The sequence below is a fragment of the Rhinolophus sinicus genome, linkage group LG09 (genome assembly GCF_036562045.2).
Source record: "Rhinolophus sinicus isolate RSC01 linkage group LG09, ASM3656204v1, whole genome shotgun sequence".
Lineage (NCBI taxonomy): Eukaryota > Metazoa > Chordata > Mammalia > Chiroptera > Rhinolophidae > Rhinolophus > Rhinolophus sinicus.
The window spans coordinates 47,200,685-47,215,568 of NC_133758.1; positions in this window are offsets into that span (position 1 = coordinate 47,200,685).

The window sequence follows — 14,884 nt, forward strand, 5'->3', positions numbered from 1 at the left end:
CCTAGAACTTTTACCGTGTTTGTTTCACCCTATTCTTATAGCCTGTTGAAGTCTTTTGGAATTTTTGAATTTTAATTCTATCATTCTCCCTACTTGATATCATCTACAAAAGTGGTAAATTTGTTTTATATTTTCCAAACCATTAGTAAGGTCTGGAAAGAGGCAGCAAGGGTCCCTATAACATGCGGTGCTTACGTTATTAGTCATCATAAAACTATAAATCCTGTAACGTGCTAGGTATACTAGGGACACAACTATAAGCAAGACAATCCTGACTTTCAAGTCGCTTACGACTGGGAAGGCAAGCCTGCAATGCAGTAGGGTGTTAGGAAGAGGGTGCCTGTGGTAGCACAGAGGGGTGCCCCTCACCTCAGCCTCAGGAGGATATTACGGACTGAATGTTTATGTCTCTCCAAAATTCCTATGTTGAAGTCCTGACCCCCAATGTACTGGTATTAGAAATTGGAAATTTTTTTGGGGGGGATGGGCAGGGGCGGTAATTAAGTCATGAAGTTGGAGCCCTCATAAATGGGATTAGAGTCCTCATGAGAAGAGACAAAAGAGCTTGCTTCCTCTCTCTGCTCTCTGCCACGTGATGCTACAAGAAGACAGTTCTCTGGAAACCTGGAAGCCAGCCTTCACCAGACCCTCGATCTGCCAGCACCTTGACCTTGGGCTTCCCAGCCTCTAGAGCTGTGAGAAATAGATGTTTGTCCTTTAAGCCATCCACTCTATGGTATTTGTTATAGCAGCCTGAGCTGACTAAGACAGGGAGTCAGAGGAGGCTTCCTAAGAGTTGCCAAAGCTGAAATACAAAGGATAAGTAGGAATGAGGGGAAGGGGAGAAAAACGGTGGTCTAGGCAGGGGTCCAGTTTATGTGAAGCCCAGAGGTATGAGAATATGATACATTTAGGGAAGTGCAGGTAGTTCAACAAAATTGGAGGCATGATGATTAGAGATGCTGTTAGAGAGTAGGCAGAGACCAGATTGCTATGCTTGGGAACAATTTCAAACACTGCAATTCCATCTCATTATACCATCATCTAGGTCATATTTCTCCATTTTACTTATGTGTTTACCTGTGACTTGGTCAAATTACTTAAAGTTGAGATACACTAAGCATCTATCCCATCTCTCTTGCCAGTAATTCTACAGAAACAAATGAGTTTAACTCGATAGGCATGTTTATAATTAAATTGATGCTGACTCATGATAATCACCACTTTCTCAACAAAATACTCACAAATCATCTACATAGAAATCTGCTATAAAAAAAAGTATGAATTTTTATCAAGCATGCTGGTTTGAGGGTTTAAGGAATACCTTTTTGACTTTGACATAACTTCTGTGGGATTTTCTTTTTTTGCTTTGTTTTTCGCTTTGTTTTATTTGTAAGTGCCCTGAAATGAATTCCTATTGGAATGCTCTCCAACCTCTTCTGTAATACTGGACTTATATTCCTCCTATATGATGTGTTTCTCCTGTTTTCAAAAAAGAATGTGGTAGCTGGGACTGGGAAGCTAAATATTAAAAGAACTGAACAATGTAGCATTGGCTTAATAGAGACAGTCAGGCAGTAGGTGGCATGGGCTTTGATGTTAGAGTCTGTGGTCAAAACCAGATAGCAATGGATCACTTTTCCATGTGCTGTGTCTTGGAAGGCAAAGATAAGAATGTAGGATTAGGGAGAACGGTAGAAAAAATCCAGAATGTTCCTATTTCTGGCTCCTTGCCAATCTTAAAATGAAAGAGAGAAACTGAGGCTAGAGTAAGCAAGTCTTCCTTAGCAAGAAAACTCCTGATTTTTAGCTGTGCATATGGCCATCTGTACATGAAGACTACATTCACCAGATTACTTCGTATGTAAAATGCTCCCATGTCGTATATCATGTTTGCATTTAAATAAGTACTCGCGGCTGAGATACAAGCAATGTTGTATGGTAGCTTCCAGGAAACCTTTTTAAATGACAGCTGGCATATTTTTTGTTTCTCCTTTCTTCCATTTTGCTACCTGGTTTTCAATTGTGATAACTAGAACCCTAGCAGAAACCTCAGACCATGAGAATGAGGGTCATAAACAGGATGGTAGAGCTTCAGTCTGTGAGGATAAAGACACCACCTTACCAGCTTTGGACTGCCTGCTTCCAGACACCTTTTATGCATAACAAATAAACATCTAAATGATAACAGAAATAGATAAAAAAAACTGTTTGTGTGTTTGGGGTTGGGGTGGGGAGATGAGGTCTGGAATGGGCAAGGGGTTGAATTGGGGAGGAGGGGCAAAATTCAGAAAGAAAAGACACATTGTGGGGATTTTTAAATATGCCCACAGATTCTTCCTTCACAAGGTGGAGTTTAATTCTCTTTCCCTTATTTGTAGGCCAGACTCAGTGATTTGCTTCTAATGAGTAGAATGTGTCTGAAGTGATGGTGTATAGATTCTAAGACGAGATTATAAAAGGCAAGTGGCTTTCATGTTAGTATCACTTGGACTCAGCTCCAGGCAAAGTCAGATGCCATATTGAGAAGACACTAAAGCAGCCCTGAGAAGAGTCCCATGTGGTGAGGAACTAAGGCCTCTAACAGCCAATATAAACTTGCCATGGGAGGGTGCCATCTTGAAAGCAGATCCTCGAGTACCAGTCAAGCCTTCATCTTGCCCTACCAACATCTTGACTAAAACATCAGGTAAGATCCTAAGCCAGAAGCAGCTAGCTAAGCTGCTCCTGAATTCCTGACCCATGATTCCTATGGAATCATACATGTTTAGTTTTGTTTTAAGCACACAGTTTTGGGATAATTGTTATGTAGCAATAGATAATGATACATGCATTTTCAAATTGATATATTATAGATGGATGAAAAAGTTGCAATGATGGAGTAAGATGAGAAGGTGTTTGTTAGTCCTACAGGATATGTGGGCTCTGAGTTAGTTATTGCATATGACTAGGGAGGAGGGAGCACTGTTTGGAGTCATGCACTGTGAACAGATTCCAGTATCTGCTTGATTGGGGTTCAAGGTGTGACTCAACTCTCTTCCTTCCAAGGTTCTTACTGTTGGGACATACACAAAACAGCATATTGCCAAATGAAAATAAAGTGGCATCATTGATTAATTCCTAGGTTAAATACCCTGTAATGTGGGTCTTCTAATAGACTTGGGACTACATGGGAGTTCATACATCTTCTCTTCTGGATTTTAGGCAGCTGAAGGCTGAACTGCAATCATCCAAATGAGAAAAGAAAGGGTTTTAGTTTAAGGTGGAGGCAACAGAAGTGGAGAGAGGGGGATAGATTTGAGATATGTTTTGGAGATAGAAATGACACGCCTTACAAATAAGATGGGGGAAGTGTTTCTTCTTCCTCCATTCAGGAATATTGGAGGTTCCATTTCTATTTTTCTGTATCGCCTTTCTTGTTCCTTCCCAAGGGAGGAGAAGGGGATAAAGTGATCGGCCAGAGCCCACTAGTCTTTAGACATACTTTTCCCTGTGGATAGGATCTGGAGACAGACTTCCTGTGCTCAGCCGAGCTGGTCACGTTGCAGCATATCACTATGCCTATAGACTCCTAACTACATCTGTTCTCATTCCTTTCCAATCCATTGTTCATTAACCATGGTCATGGTATTTATGGTTTTTTGTTTAATTTCTCCAAGTAAAGTAGTTCATTTGCTTTACCTGAAGAGAATGAAGTACTATTTTTGGCCTACAACAATGGAGATAGTAGTAAGAAGGATATCCAATCAAGTTTGTTCCTTTCTTTGACGCAAGGATAGCATCGGCCATTATTATGATATAATATTGTATGCATCTCACATTTACCTCAGTGGGCTTTGTTGTTTGAAGTCACTCCTTTGTCAGGTGACTATAAATATCTGCATCAAAAAAATAAAGCCACACAGTATCTCCAATTGTTTTAAAAATCAGAAAAGAATAGGTTGATAGACATAGTTTCCATTTTTGAAAGGCCTATTGAAAATGAAACCAAAAAAATTCATTACAAGTTATGAAAAATGCACTGACTGACCTTTGAAGTTCAAGCAAGCTCAAAAAAGCAGGATAATTAAAGAAGACAAGCAAAAACTCCAAGAAAATATATGAAGCTTGACTAATGAGCATGTTTGAAATAAACAGTGTATCTTCACGAGTTATTGATCCTCTTATAATTCATGAATGCTGAGAAAAGCATAACAAGGAATGATTTGTAAAAGGTCATCAAAAGCAAGGAAGACATAACCAGCTCATTGCTTATCTTATAACTGATTAAAGTTCTAGAAGAAAAGAGAAAAACAAACAAAAAAGGGGGGGGACAGAAAGGAGTCTATACTTGGTTAAATGTCTCCCCTAAATTCTTACCCACCCAGAAACTCAGAATATGACTTTATGTAGAAATAGTATCTTTGCAGATTTAATTAGTTAAAATAAAGTCATACTGAATTAGGGTGAATCCTAGATCCAATATGACTGGTGTCCTCATAAGAAGAGGAGAGGATGCAGAGAGACACAGAGACATACAGGGGAGAAAGACATGGACAACAGAGGCAGGGATCAAGTGATGTAGCTTCAAGCCTAGGAATGCCAAGGATTGTTGGCAACACCAGAAGCTAGGAGAGAGGCATAGAACAGATTCTTCCCTAGAACCTCAGATGGAGCATGGCCCTACCTTAATTTCAGACTTGAGGCCTCTAGAACTGTGAGACAATATATTTCTGTTCTTTTAAGTCACTCAGATACTTCGTGGTACTTCGTTACAGCAGCCCTAGCAAACTAATACTGGGTCCAAAACCAAAATTTAAAAGAATTTAAATTAGTATTTAATTTCAGAAAGTAAATAATGCCTTAAAGAAATGAACAAGGAAAGATCATAGTGACTGGAACCATGATTCCTAACTCAAATATTGAATGCAATGTTTATCTTTGTCAAAATCTGTGAGCCACATATCTTTTAAGTCATAAGTAGCCCTATATTTGAATATTAATTTTATTCAATATTCAGTTATCCATTAGTAGTCTAAGAACTGGGGTTGATAAAAGAATTTTTTAAATTATAGGCCTCAAGTAATTTGTTAGGAAAATGAATAATAAATAATCAGGTAACTAAGTGTAATATAAGAAGATATAAAGTACTACATTAGGCTCTAGTTAAGATCCAAAAGGGAAGATACTAATTATAATGTCTCTGAGGCATCAAAAAGAGGATGGGCTGATGTCACTGGGTTTGCTTCCTTGAAATCAAGAAACTTAGTGAGCCATAAACAATATTCGAGATTTGGTGAGGCTGAGTTAAACGAAGCTGGGTGGGGAAGACAGCTTTCTTTCAGATATCCATTTTAACAAGCTCTGGACACGAGCAAATGTTCAATCACTCTTTGCTTGGGTTTTCCTGATATGCTTTCTATGAATGTCTTCCTTGTAGAATTACGGCACACAGGTAGTCAACCAGTATGGGGTTAGAAATAATCTTGAGTCTAGAACCAATTATTATTAACTATCAATACTATCAAGGGGCTTGAGACCATTAATAGCACTAAAGGATGTAGATCAGTAACAAGCTATGAAAAGTGAAAAACGTGAAACAATTTTGAAGCATATTATTTTTGAGTATAAGAGTTAATTTTATGCTACAAATTATCTTTTTTTTACTTCGTAACACACTATTCTGAAATTACTCTCACTTAATGTAATTAAAACTTGAAACTTTTATTTTAAATTACCTACAATCTATTATTGTTCAATGATCATTTAAAAGTCTATTTTTTTAAATTTCAAAATCAACACTGTTCACATCCTAATACATGACTGATTAAAACTGGTAACCAGATGTTTAGGAAGCTAGCTTATTGTTGAATTAAATTATAATTAAGTGCACCCATCCGCAATTGCACAATTTTGTCACTTTTAAATGCTTGTATTTTCATAATGCCATTTATAACATTCTAATGCATATTACCATTGCATATTAAAGTATGTAGAGCAACAGGAAATTACTGTGAGTTTTTATCTAGGCTCTAGTAACTCTAAATTTGCATTTAAAAAGATAATGGATACCCAGTGCCCAGATCTTGGTGTGTTATCCCATTCTCTAAAAGGAACCAGGGATCCTTGGAGAAATGGCTCATTCTAGACATGGAGTAGAGAAAATACAAGATGACCCTGGAGCATCTTGTAGTGCCAGAAAGTAAGGAAATGCTAAAAACAAAACAAACCAAAAAAACTGGAAGGTGAGGCCTGTCAAAGGGACATCAGACCTGTTCTGAAGAAGCTTGCACTAGTTAAAGCTGCAACAATTTGAGCAAAAAAAAAAAAAAAAGAAAAAGAAAAAAAGAAAAAAAAGCGCAGTATTGGATTATAACCCACAGTATAAAACATCCACGAGCTCCATGATTGCCCTAGCTCACTCCCTGGAGAGACTTTCCAGTGGCAGAGAAGAGGAAGAACCCAAACAAAGCCTGGCTATTCCTCTGAATTCAGAATAGGTGGAGTCCAAGGCATCTAGAATTCACAGGTCAGAGTAACAGAGGAGAGAGCGGCACAGAAAGCAAGCTATGGACATCTGCAGAGGGATCTCCTCAGGTCTTTAGCTGAATATTAATCCACATATGTGAGTGACAAAACTATGAAGGGTAGGAAAAAACCACCCAAAAGAAGCAAGCAAGGGGCAGCCAGTGAGCTCAGTTGGTTAGAGCGTGATGCTCTTAACAACAAGGTTGATGGTTCGATCCCCACATGGGCCACTGTGAGCTGCGCCCTCCACAACTAGATTGAAAGAACTACTTGACTTGGAGCTGATGGATCCTGGAAAAACACACTTAAATAAATAAAAGTTAAAAAAAAAAAAAGAAGAAGAAGCAGCAGCAAACAAAACAGCTCTCAGATCTCACCGAGTGCTACAGACAGTGTGTATTACCACCCACCAGAATGGAAAGAGTTTCTACTGCTTGGGGCATCTAGGAGAATCCATACAGGGATTTTTTTCCCTAGAGGGGCCACATTAGCCTTAGAATAAGGCTGCCCTGGACCCACCTAACAAAACTTTAAATCAAGCCTAAAGCATCAAACTATTTTCAAGTAAATTAACTGCATTCCGGAACAAAGCCCAAAACAGTTTAAGAAATAACAGAAGTCTAGCATCCAGTAAGGTAAAGTTCACAATTGTCCTGAATCTGATTTTAAAAATTACCAGGTATACCAGGAAACAGGAAAATATGACTTATAACAAACAGAAATTAAAAAAACAAAACAAAAAAACAAACCTAGAAATGGCACAGCTGATAGAATTAGTAGACAAGGATGTTTAAAACAATTATTTTAAATATAGTCCATATGTTCCAGAAGGTGGAGCATGTAAGGAAGCTAAAAAGAGATAAAAGCACAACAAAAAAAATTTCTAGTGATGAAAATTACACTAAATAGTTACTGGCAAATTAGGCAATACAGAAAAAAAAAAAATTAGTGAACTTGAGGAGGACAGAATAATAGATAGATGCTACACAAAATGAAACCAATGGGGGGAAAAGACTGAAAATAAATGGATCTAAAAAAAGTAAATAAATAATCTATGAAACATCAAGCAGATTAACACATGTGTGGTTGGAGATCTAGACTGAGACAAGAAACGGAGGGGCAAAGAACTTGTATCTGGCATATACAAAGAATTCTTAAAACCAATTAGTAAGAAGACAAACAACTTAAAAAACTGAGCAACAGATTTGTACCAAGGAAGGAAGATGCACAGATAGCCAAAAAGTACATGAAAAGACGTTCAAAATCATTAGTCACTAGGGAATTGAAAATTAAAATCACAATGGGATACCACTTACACATCTACCAGAATGGCTAAAATGAAAACAATGACCATACCAAGTATTGGCAAGGATGTGGAGCAATTCGATCTCTACAATGCTAATGGGAATTTAAAGTGATACACCCATTTTAGAAAACAATTTGATAGTTTCTAAAAAGTGTTTATACCATGAAGGAAACCATCAACAAAAGGAAAAGCAATCTACTCAATGGGAGAAGATACTTGCAAGTGATATATCCAATAAAGAGTTAATATCCAAAATATATAAAGAACTCATACAACTCAACACCAAAAAAACTCAACAATCCAATTAAAAAATGGGCAGAGGAAGCCAGTCAAGATGGAGGAGTAGGAAAATGCTGTGCTTACCTTGTCTCACGACCACATCAAAATTACTGGTTCTGTGTTCCAGCGCTGGGGCAGCAGCTGGAGAGGTGACAGGGACATATAGTATGGGACTGAGTTGGCTTTAGGACGAGGGCTGAAGGAGCAGCTTTGTCCAGATGAAGGATCTGGCAGAAGCCATTGTTTCTTTGTTGAGCCCACCTCCTTCCCCGTGTGCAGATGCAGGTGGGCACTATATCTGAGTCTCCATTAAGCTGGCTGACGCCATTCGTTCACCACACTCTGGTGATTCTGAGACCCCACCCACCCCAACTTTCGGCTATACCCAAGGCACTTCGTAAATTATGTGAATGTTTAACCATGCTGTACACCTGAAATTAATATAAAATAATATTGAATGTCAACTGTAATTGAAAAATTAAAAAGGTAGGGGAAGACACTGGAATGAGGTTCAAAGTGGTAGGTATGAAACAAATAAGTCTTGGGGATGTAATATACAGCACAAGAAGTATAGTCAATAATATTGTGATAGTGTGGTACAGTGTCAGATGGTTGCTGGACTTACGGTGATCACTTCTTTAGCATAGGGAATATAATCAATAATATTGTAATAACTATGCATAGTGCCAGGTGGGTACTGTTGAATAACTATGATGTACACCTGAAACTAATATAATATTGTATGCTAGCTGTATTTCAATGAAAATTAAAATAAAAAAAAATAAAAAAAATTCCCACCCAGAAAAATGGGCAGAGGACCTGAATAGGCATTTCTCCAAAGAAGATATACAAATGGCCAACAAATATGAAAAGATGCTCAACATCACTAATCATCAGGGAAATGAAAATAAAAACCACAGTGAACTATCACCCCACACCTGTTAGAGTAGCTATTACCAAAAAGATAAGAAATAACAAGTGTTGGTGAGCATGTGGAGGAAAAGGAACCCTTGTGCCCTGTAGGTGGGAATATAAATTGGTACAGATACTATGGAAAAGAATATGGAAGTTTCTCAAAAAAATTATGGTTTAGCAATTCCACTTCTGGGTATTTAAAAAACAAAAACAAACAACAAAATACTAATTTGAAAAGATAGATGCACCCTCATGTGCATTGCAAAATTATTTACAATAGCCATGATATGGAAGCAACCTAGGAGTCCACTGATAGATGAATAGACAAAGATGTCACACACACACACACATACACGCACACCACTGGAATATTACTGAGCCATAAAAAGAATGAAATCTTGCCACTTACAAAAATGTGGATGAGCCTAGAGGATATTATGCTAAGTGAAAATAAGTCAAATAGAGAAAGACATATACCCTATGATTTCACTTATGTGTGGAATCTAAAAAAACAAAATTAAAAAACAACCAAAAAACTCACAGATGCAGACAACAAACTGATGGTTGCCACAGCAGAGGGGATGGGAAAATGGGCAAAAAACGTGAAGCAGATTAAGAAGTACAAACTTCCAGATATAAAGTAGTCATGGGGATGTAAGATCTAGCATAAGGAACATAGTCAATAATATTGTAATAACTATGTATGGTGACAGATGTTTACTTACTAGATTTATTGTGGTCATCACTTCATAAAGTATATAAATGTCTAATCACTATATTGTATACCTGAAACTAATATAATATTGTGTGTCAACTATAATTAAAAAATAGAAAAAAATGTTAACATTCCTATTATTCAGGAATAACAGAATTTTTGGTAAGTGCTACATTATCGCTCTTTAATTTTCAAACTGACAAAAATATTTATACCAGTTTTATTTTCTTTTTAGGGATTTCCCCACAAAATATTTAGAACTATAGCAGTAACAGACTCCTTCCTAACATTGTAATGGCAACTTAATCCTCTTCCCAGGATGTATATCTATTTATATGTGATTTTGCAGACTTTCTTTTAGGAAGAATTGGTATCGGATTCATTTTGGACATTATTTAATGATTCCCAATGGAATTGTTTATATACAATTCTGTATCAGAAATACAATGTTGGCAATAGGTGGGAAAGAACACTGGAGTAAGAATGAGAAAGGTTTAGTTCTAGATCTGTCAGTGACTACATAAGGAATATTAACTTCTCTAGGTTTAGGTTTTCTCCTTTTTGAACAAGTTTTTGAATTGGCTTGTTTCTAATGTTCCTTCCCAAAATTAGTAACATTATTTAACTATGGCATTTAAATATGACTTTTTGCTTATTTTGCATTTGGGTTTTATTTCACATATAATTATTAAATTGTTATTATAAAACGGCACCTGACTATGGAACTTTATAAAATATAGAAAATGAAAAGATATAATCACTTCTCTCCACCATTTAGGTGCTGAAGAATTTCCTAGTGCTGTAAAAGTTGCACATCTCTCACCTGCCCTTGCAAAGTCATTAAAGTAATCTGATCACCACGAAGGACTAATTATCAGATTCTGACACACTGTCTACTTCCATTAAGGCCTTAACAGACAGAACTCAGTCTCAACTTTTATCTCCCCAAACTCCTAAAACTGAATACCCTGAAGGGTTCCTCCTAGGACCTGGTCTGCATAGCTCTGACCCACACATGACTGGAGATTTTGCATCAAGAGCCCTGAACACCCTGGCCCCCAAGTCACTGATTGCCTATTTCTCTGAGTTGGTCCTCAAGACCAGACTCCATTGTTCAATATATCTGACTATCCAGCCTAGTTTCCAAATCAGTCTCTCAGACTAGGTCCCAACCTACTCTGAAACAACCAGGTTTCGTTAGATACGTGGATACTTGCCAGATTCCTTCCTGACGATGGTGAAGAAGGGTTAATATTGTTGACTTTTGTCAGAAGTACATTTATGTGCACACTTTTCTTGACTAGACTGTCGGGTACTCTTATTACATGAACATCTAGATGTGTAAAAAATCTAAATATGAGAGTTTTAGTTTTCATTTTTAATAAATTAAGTAACAATTTCACTTTGAAATTATGATTTAGCCTCAGTTCCTCAAGAGATATAAGCATAACTAGCTTTCACACTTAAAAGGACTAAACATAGACACTTATACACACACACATACACATTCCTTTTAACAGACTTACATGTCTCTAGAAGAGTGCAATTGCACACAATGTGCTATAATAAAGGCAAATACTAACAGTGATAACAACTGAGAATTGAACAATTTGTCCCCTTTATAATGGTTTTAGTCCACAGAAGTTCAGAATCAAGTGTTCTTGAAGATACAAATCACAATTTTTGATGCTGAAACTCATTGTGCAGAAACTAAGTCGCAGCAGGATCAAACCATGCTCTGGATGTCCTAAAGTTGCCATTTCTACTTTTTTTATGGCACTTAACTTCTTACCTATTAAATAGTAACTTGTGACTAAATGGCTAATTACATTATATCTATTGTTCTCCCCTTCCAGACTTCTTGAGATCAGACCAAGTTTTATTCAACTTTGTATCCACTTCACCCACCCATCCCTCCAAGTACTTATACCTCAGAGCCTTGATTGTTTCTTTAATGACTGACTGAGTTAATTTGAGCAAGACAGAAGTGGGGATAGAGGATAGGAGTGGAATAGCAAATATAAATGTATGTATATTTTAGGGATGGATACATACCATTTTTATATCAGTTCTTATCAATTCATTCCTAGATCATATGGCAGTGTTTCTCATATTTGAGTATTGTACACATAACTTTTTAAAATTAGAAAAACAATTCTCACCTATCCCTGATGCTGGCTTCAATTATTAGACTGTTACTTAAACATATACAAATTAAGTCAACTATAAATCCTTAAGAGTTATATCCTCATAACTCTCACAGAACTATTAAAATTACAAATTAAATACGAATCAAATTTCAAAACCAGCAAAATTCAAATGAACAACATGACTTAAGACTGAACGATGACGGGCTGCTGAAAAAGTGACTCTTTCACAACATGCATATGGTGCTAATGATAAATGTCCCTCTATACTTCCTGATATCTATCACCCATTGCAGGGAAACAGGGAGTCCAGCAGGAAGCCACTGCAATACCTTGCCAAGAGATAGCTTAGAACTAGGGTAGTCAGATTCAAGTTACATTGTGAAGGCTGAGCCAATAGGAGGTGTTGGTGGCTGACATGTGGTATGTAAAAGAAAGGGTTTTACAGCCTCAACAACTGCTAGGGTGGAGTTTTCATTTAGTGAGAAAGGAAAGGCTGTGTGGGGAGCAGACTTGAGGGTCAGGTCAGGAGTATGGTTTTGGATGTTACATTTGAGATGCCACTGAGAAATCAATATGGAGATGATAATGTGATGTAGTATGTGGAACGACTTCCCTCCCTCACCCTAAGTTTGAATTAGGGGCTCTTGCCCTGAGAGGCACCACCCACCCCACCTCCACCTCCTCTCCCCATGCAGGAAATTGCAGTTGTTTATGAATCGTTCTCCCCTTCCTCCCCTCCCTCCCCACCCCGCCCTCCCCCCGCCCCCCCCCCCCATTGTGAGGATTCTCACTGCTTCCCTGGCACTTACTGCAGGACCTGGCTTGTAATAAAGCACAAGTGTCTATAGAAGGGGGGTTTAAAAAGTAGTGAGAGAACTGAAGCCAGTGAACATAAACATATGTAAGTTATTTTTACCAATAAGATAAATATCTTTCCATCTCACTTAGAAAGATCCTACTAAAATATTTTTACATGGGAACGAAAAATGTCATTACTACTTTTATAACTTATTTAAGCCTCATGACAACAAATTCAGTAATATTGTATGCTAATTTCTTTCCGAACTTCACAAATTGAAGATTTACAACCAAAGTGTAAAATTTGAATGTTCTCATGTAATTCTAGTTTAAAGGAAAAGCACTAGAGCTTCAGATTTACTGATTGCACAGGCTACCCTTGATAGGCCTCAACAGTTCTGCCAAATCCTAACTAAGATCTTCTTACAACTAACTGTCTCAAGAATTTTCATATTGAAGTATTAATAGTTACTGGGACTTATGGCTATACATGACAGATGAACACAAGTATTTACTTACTGTACTACCCCAAACTGCTACTAAATGACAGTAAAGGGATTTTTAAAAAAATGTTCCACAGGAGATAAAATAGGTAGCGTCTAGATTGTGGGACACCAGTTGAAGGCAGGGATTTAGAAAACAAGGAGACTAAAGGAAGTACCATGTTTCCCTGAAAATAAGACCTAGCCGGACCATCAGTTCTAATGTGTCTTTTGGAGCAAAAATTAATATAAGACTTGGTATTATATTATACCCGGTCTTATATTATATTAAAATAAAACCAGGTCTTACATTAACTTTTGTTCCAAAAGATGCGTTAGAGCTGATGGTCTGCTAGGTCTTACTTTAGTGGAAACACGGTGTGTATGATGATGATGATACGCTTCAGCCTTCTTTTTTAGATTCCCAGAACACTATCAGCCAGAACTCCCCCACCCAAACAGGAGATCTGAAAACATTCTTTGCTATGTCTGACCACCTCAGAAGGAAGGATCTACAGATACTGACACCAGATGATAACCAACAAGCATCTCAGTCAGATCACCAGAGACAGAAGCCTCTCCTATGGGTCCAGAGATTCCCATCAGCGTTTATAACCCACTTTTGGAGATGAGATGACAAAGAAATATGGCCAATCATCTGAGGAAAGTCTAACATGAAGAGAGACCAAGGCAAACAAACAAATAAATAGAAAAAAGCAATCTGGAGGAAACAGATGACCGATGCGGGCAGAAGAACATTAAAAATAAACTATCATTAATATTTTCAGAAAAATAAGAGAAGATTTTGTCACCATAAAACAAAAACAGGATGCTATGAAAAACATAGCACGTGGGAGGCATTAGAAAAACAAACCAAAGATGTTAGAAACTAAAATTATGGGAGCCCAATGGCCAAAGCCAAAACAAATTGAGTAGCAAAATAATGATAGGATTGACTAATTCATAGAATAAAATACTCATAAGTTCTGATATAAATAATTGAATACACCAATAATTGGGGGAGAAGGGACATCTCTTCTTTATAAAAGACTTTCAATTAATACATCTAGAAAGAATGAGGATAACAGAAAAATCTCTATTAGAACACCACACTAATAACAATTGCAAGCAATTTCTACCAAAGTTGGATGCTAAAATTAGTGACTGAAAATTTGAGGAGTTATAGGATGTTTACATATTCTCAAAGTACTACCTCCAAGATGTTCATTAAAAAGGAAAAAATAACAACTTTATCGTTGAGAAAACTTGCAAAACCTAGATTACTCAACTGATCAAGGTAAACATCACCAGTAATAAGACAGCGACATCAGGAACCCCCTGATATGATTCACAGAGAAGGCAGATCACTTCTGTGGTATTCTTGCCAAAATGCACAACCTCAATGCAATACTAAGAAATTGTTGTGGGAGGCTTGGTTCTTCTTGCCAAGCAGAGAAGAATCAAAGGTCAGCAAGGTGATTCACATGCAAGCAGCGTTTACTGGTGATATGTTCTCAGGGAAGAGAAGGGGCCTTACCAAGGTGAGAGACAGTGGCACAGGCCCCCTCGCCCCTTGTCCCGAGGACTTACAGTTTGCTGGGTAGATTAAGAGTTACATATTGATTTGGCGGGAAAAGATGGTACATGCTCTTCCATAGGAGGGCGTGACCTCCTAAAATGGGTGCAGGTCTGTTAACTCAGATCTTTATATTGCTCCAGACCACCTCTTGTC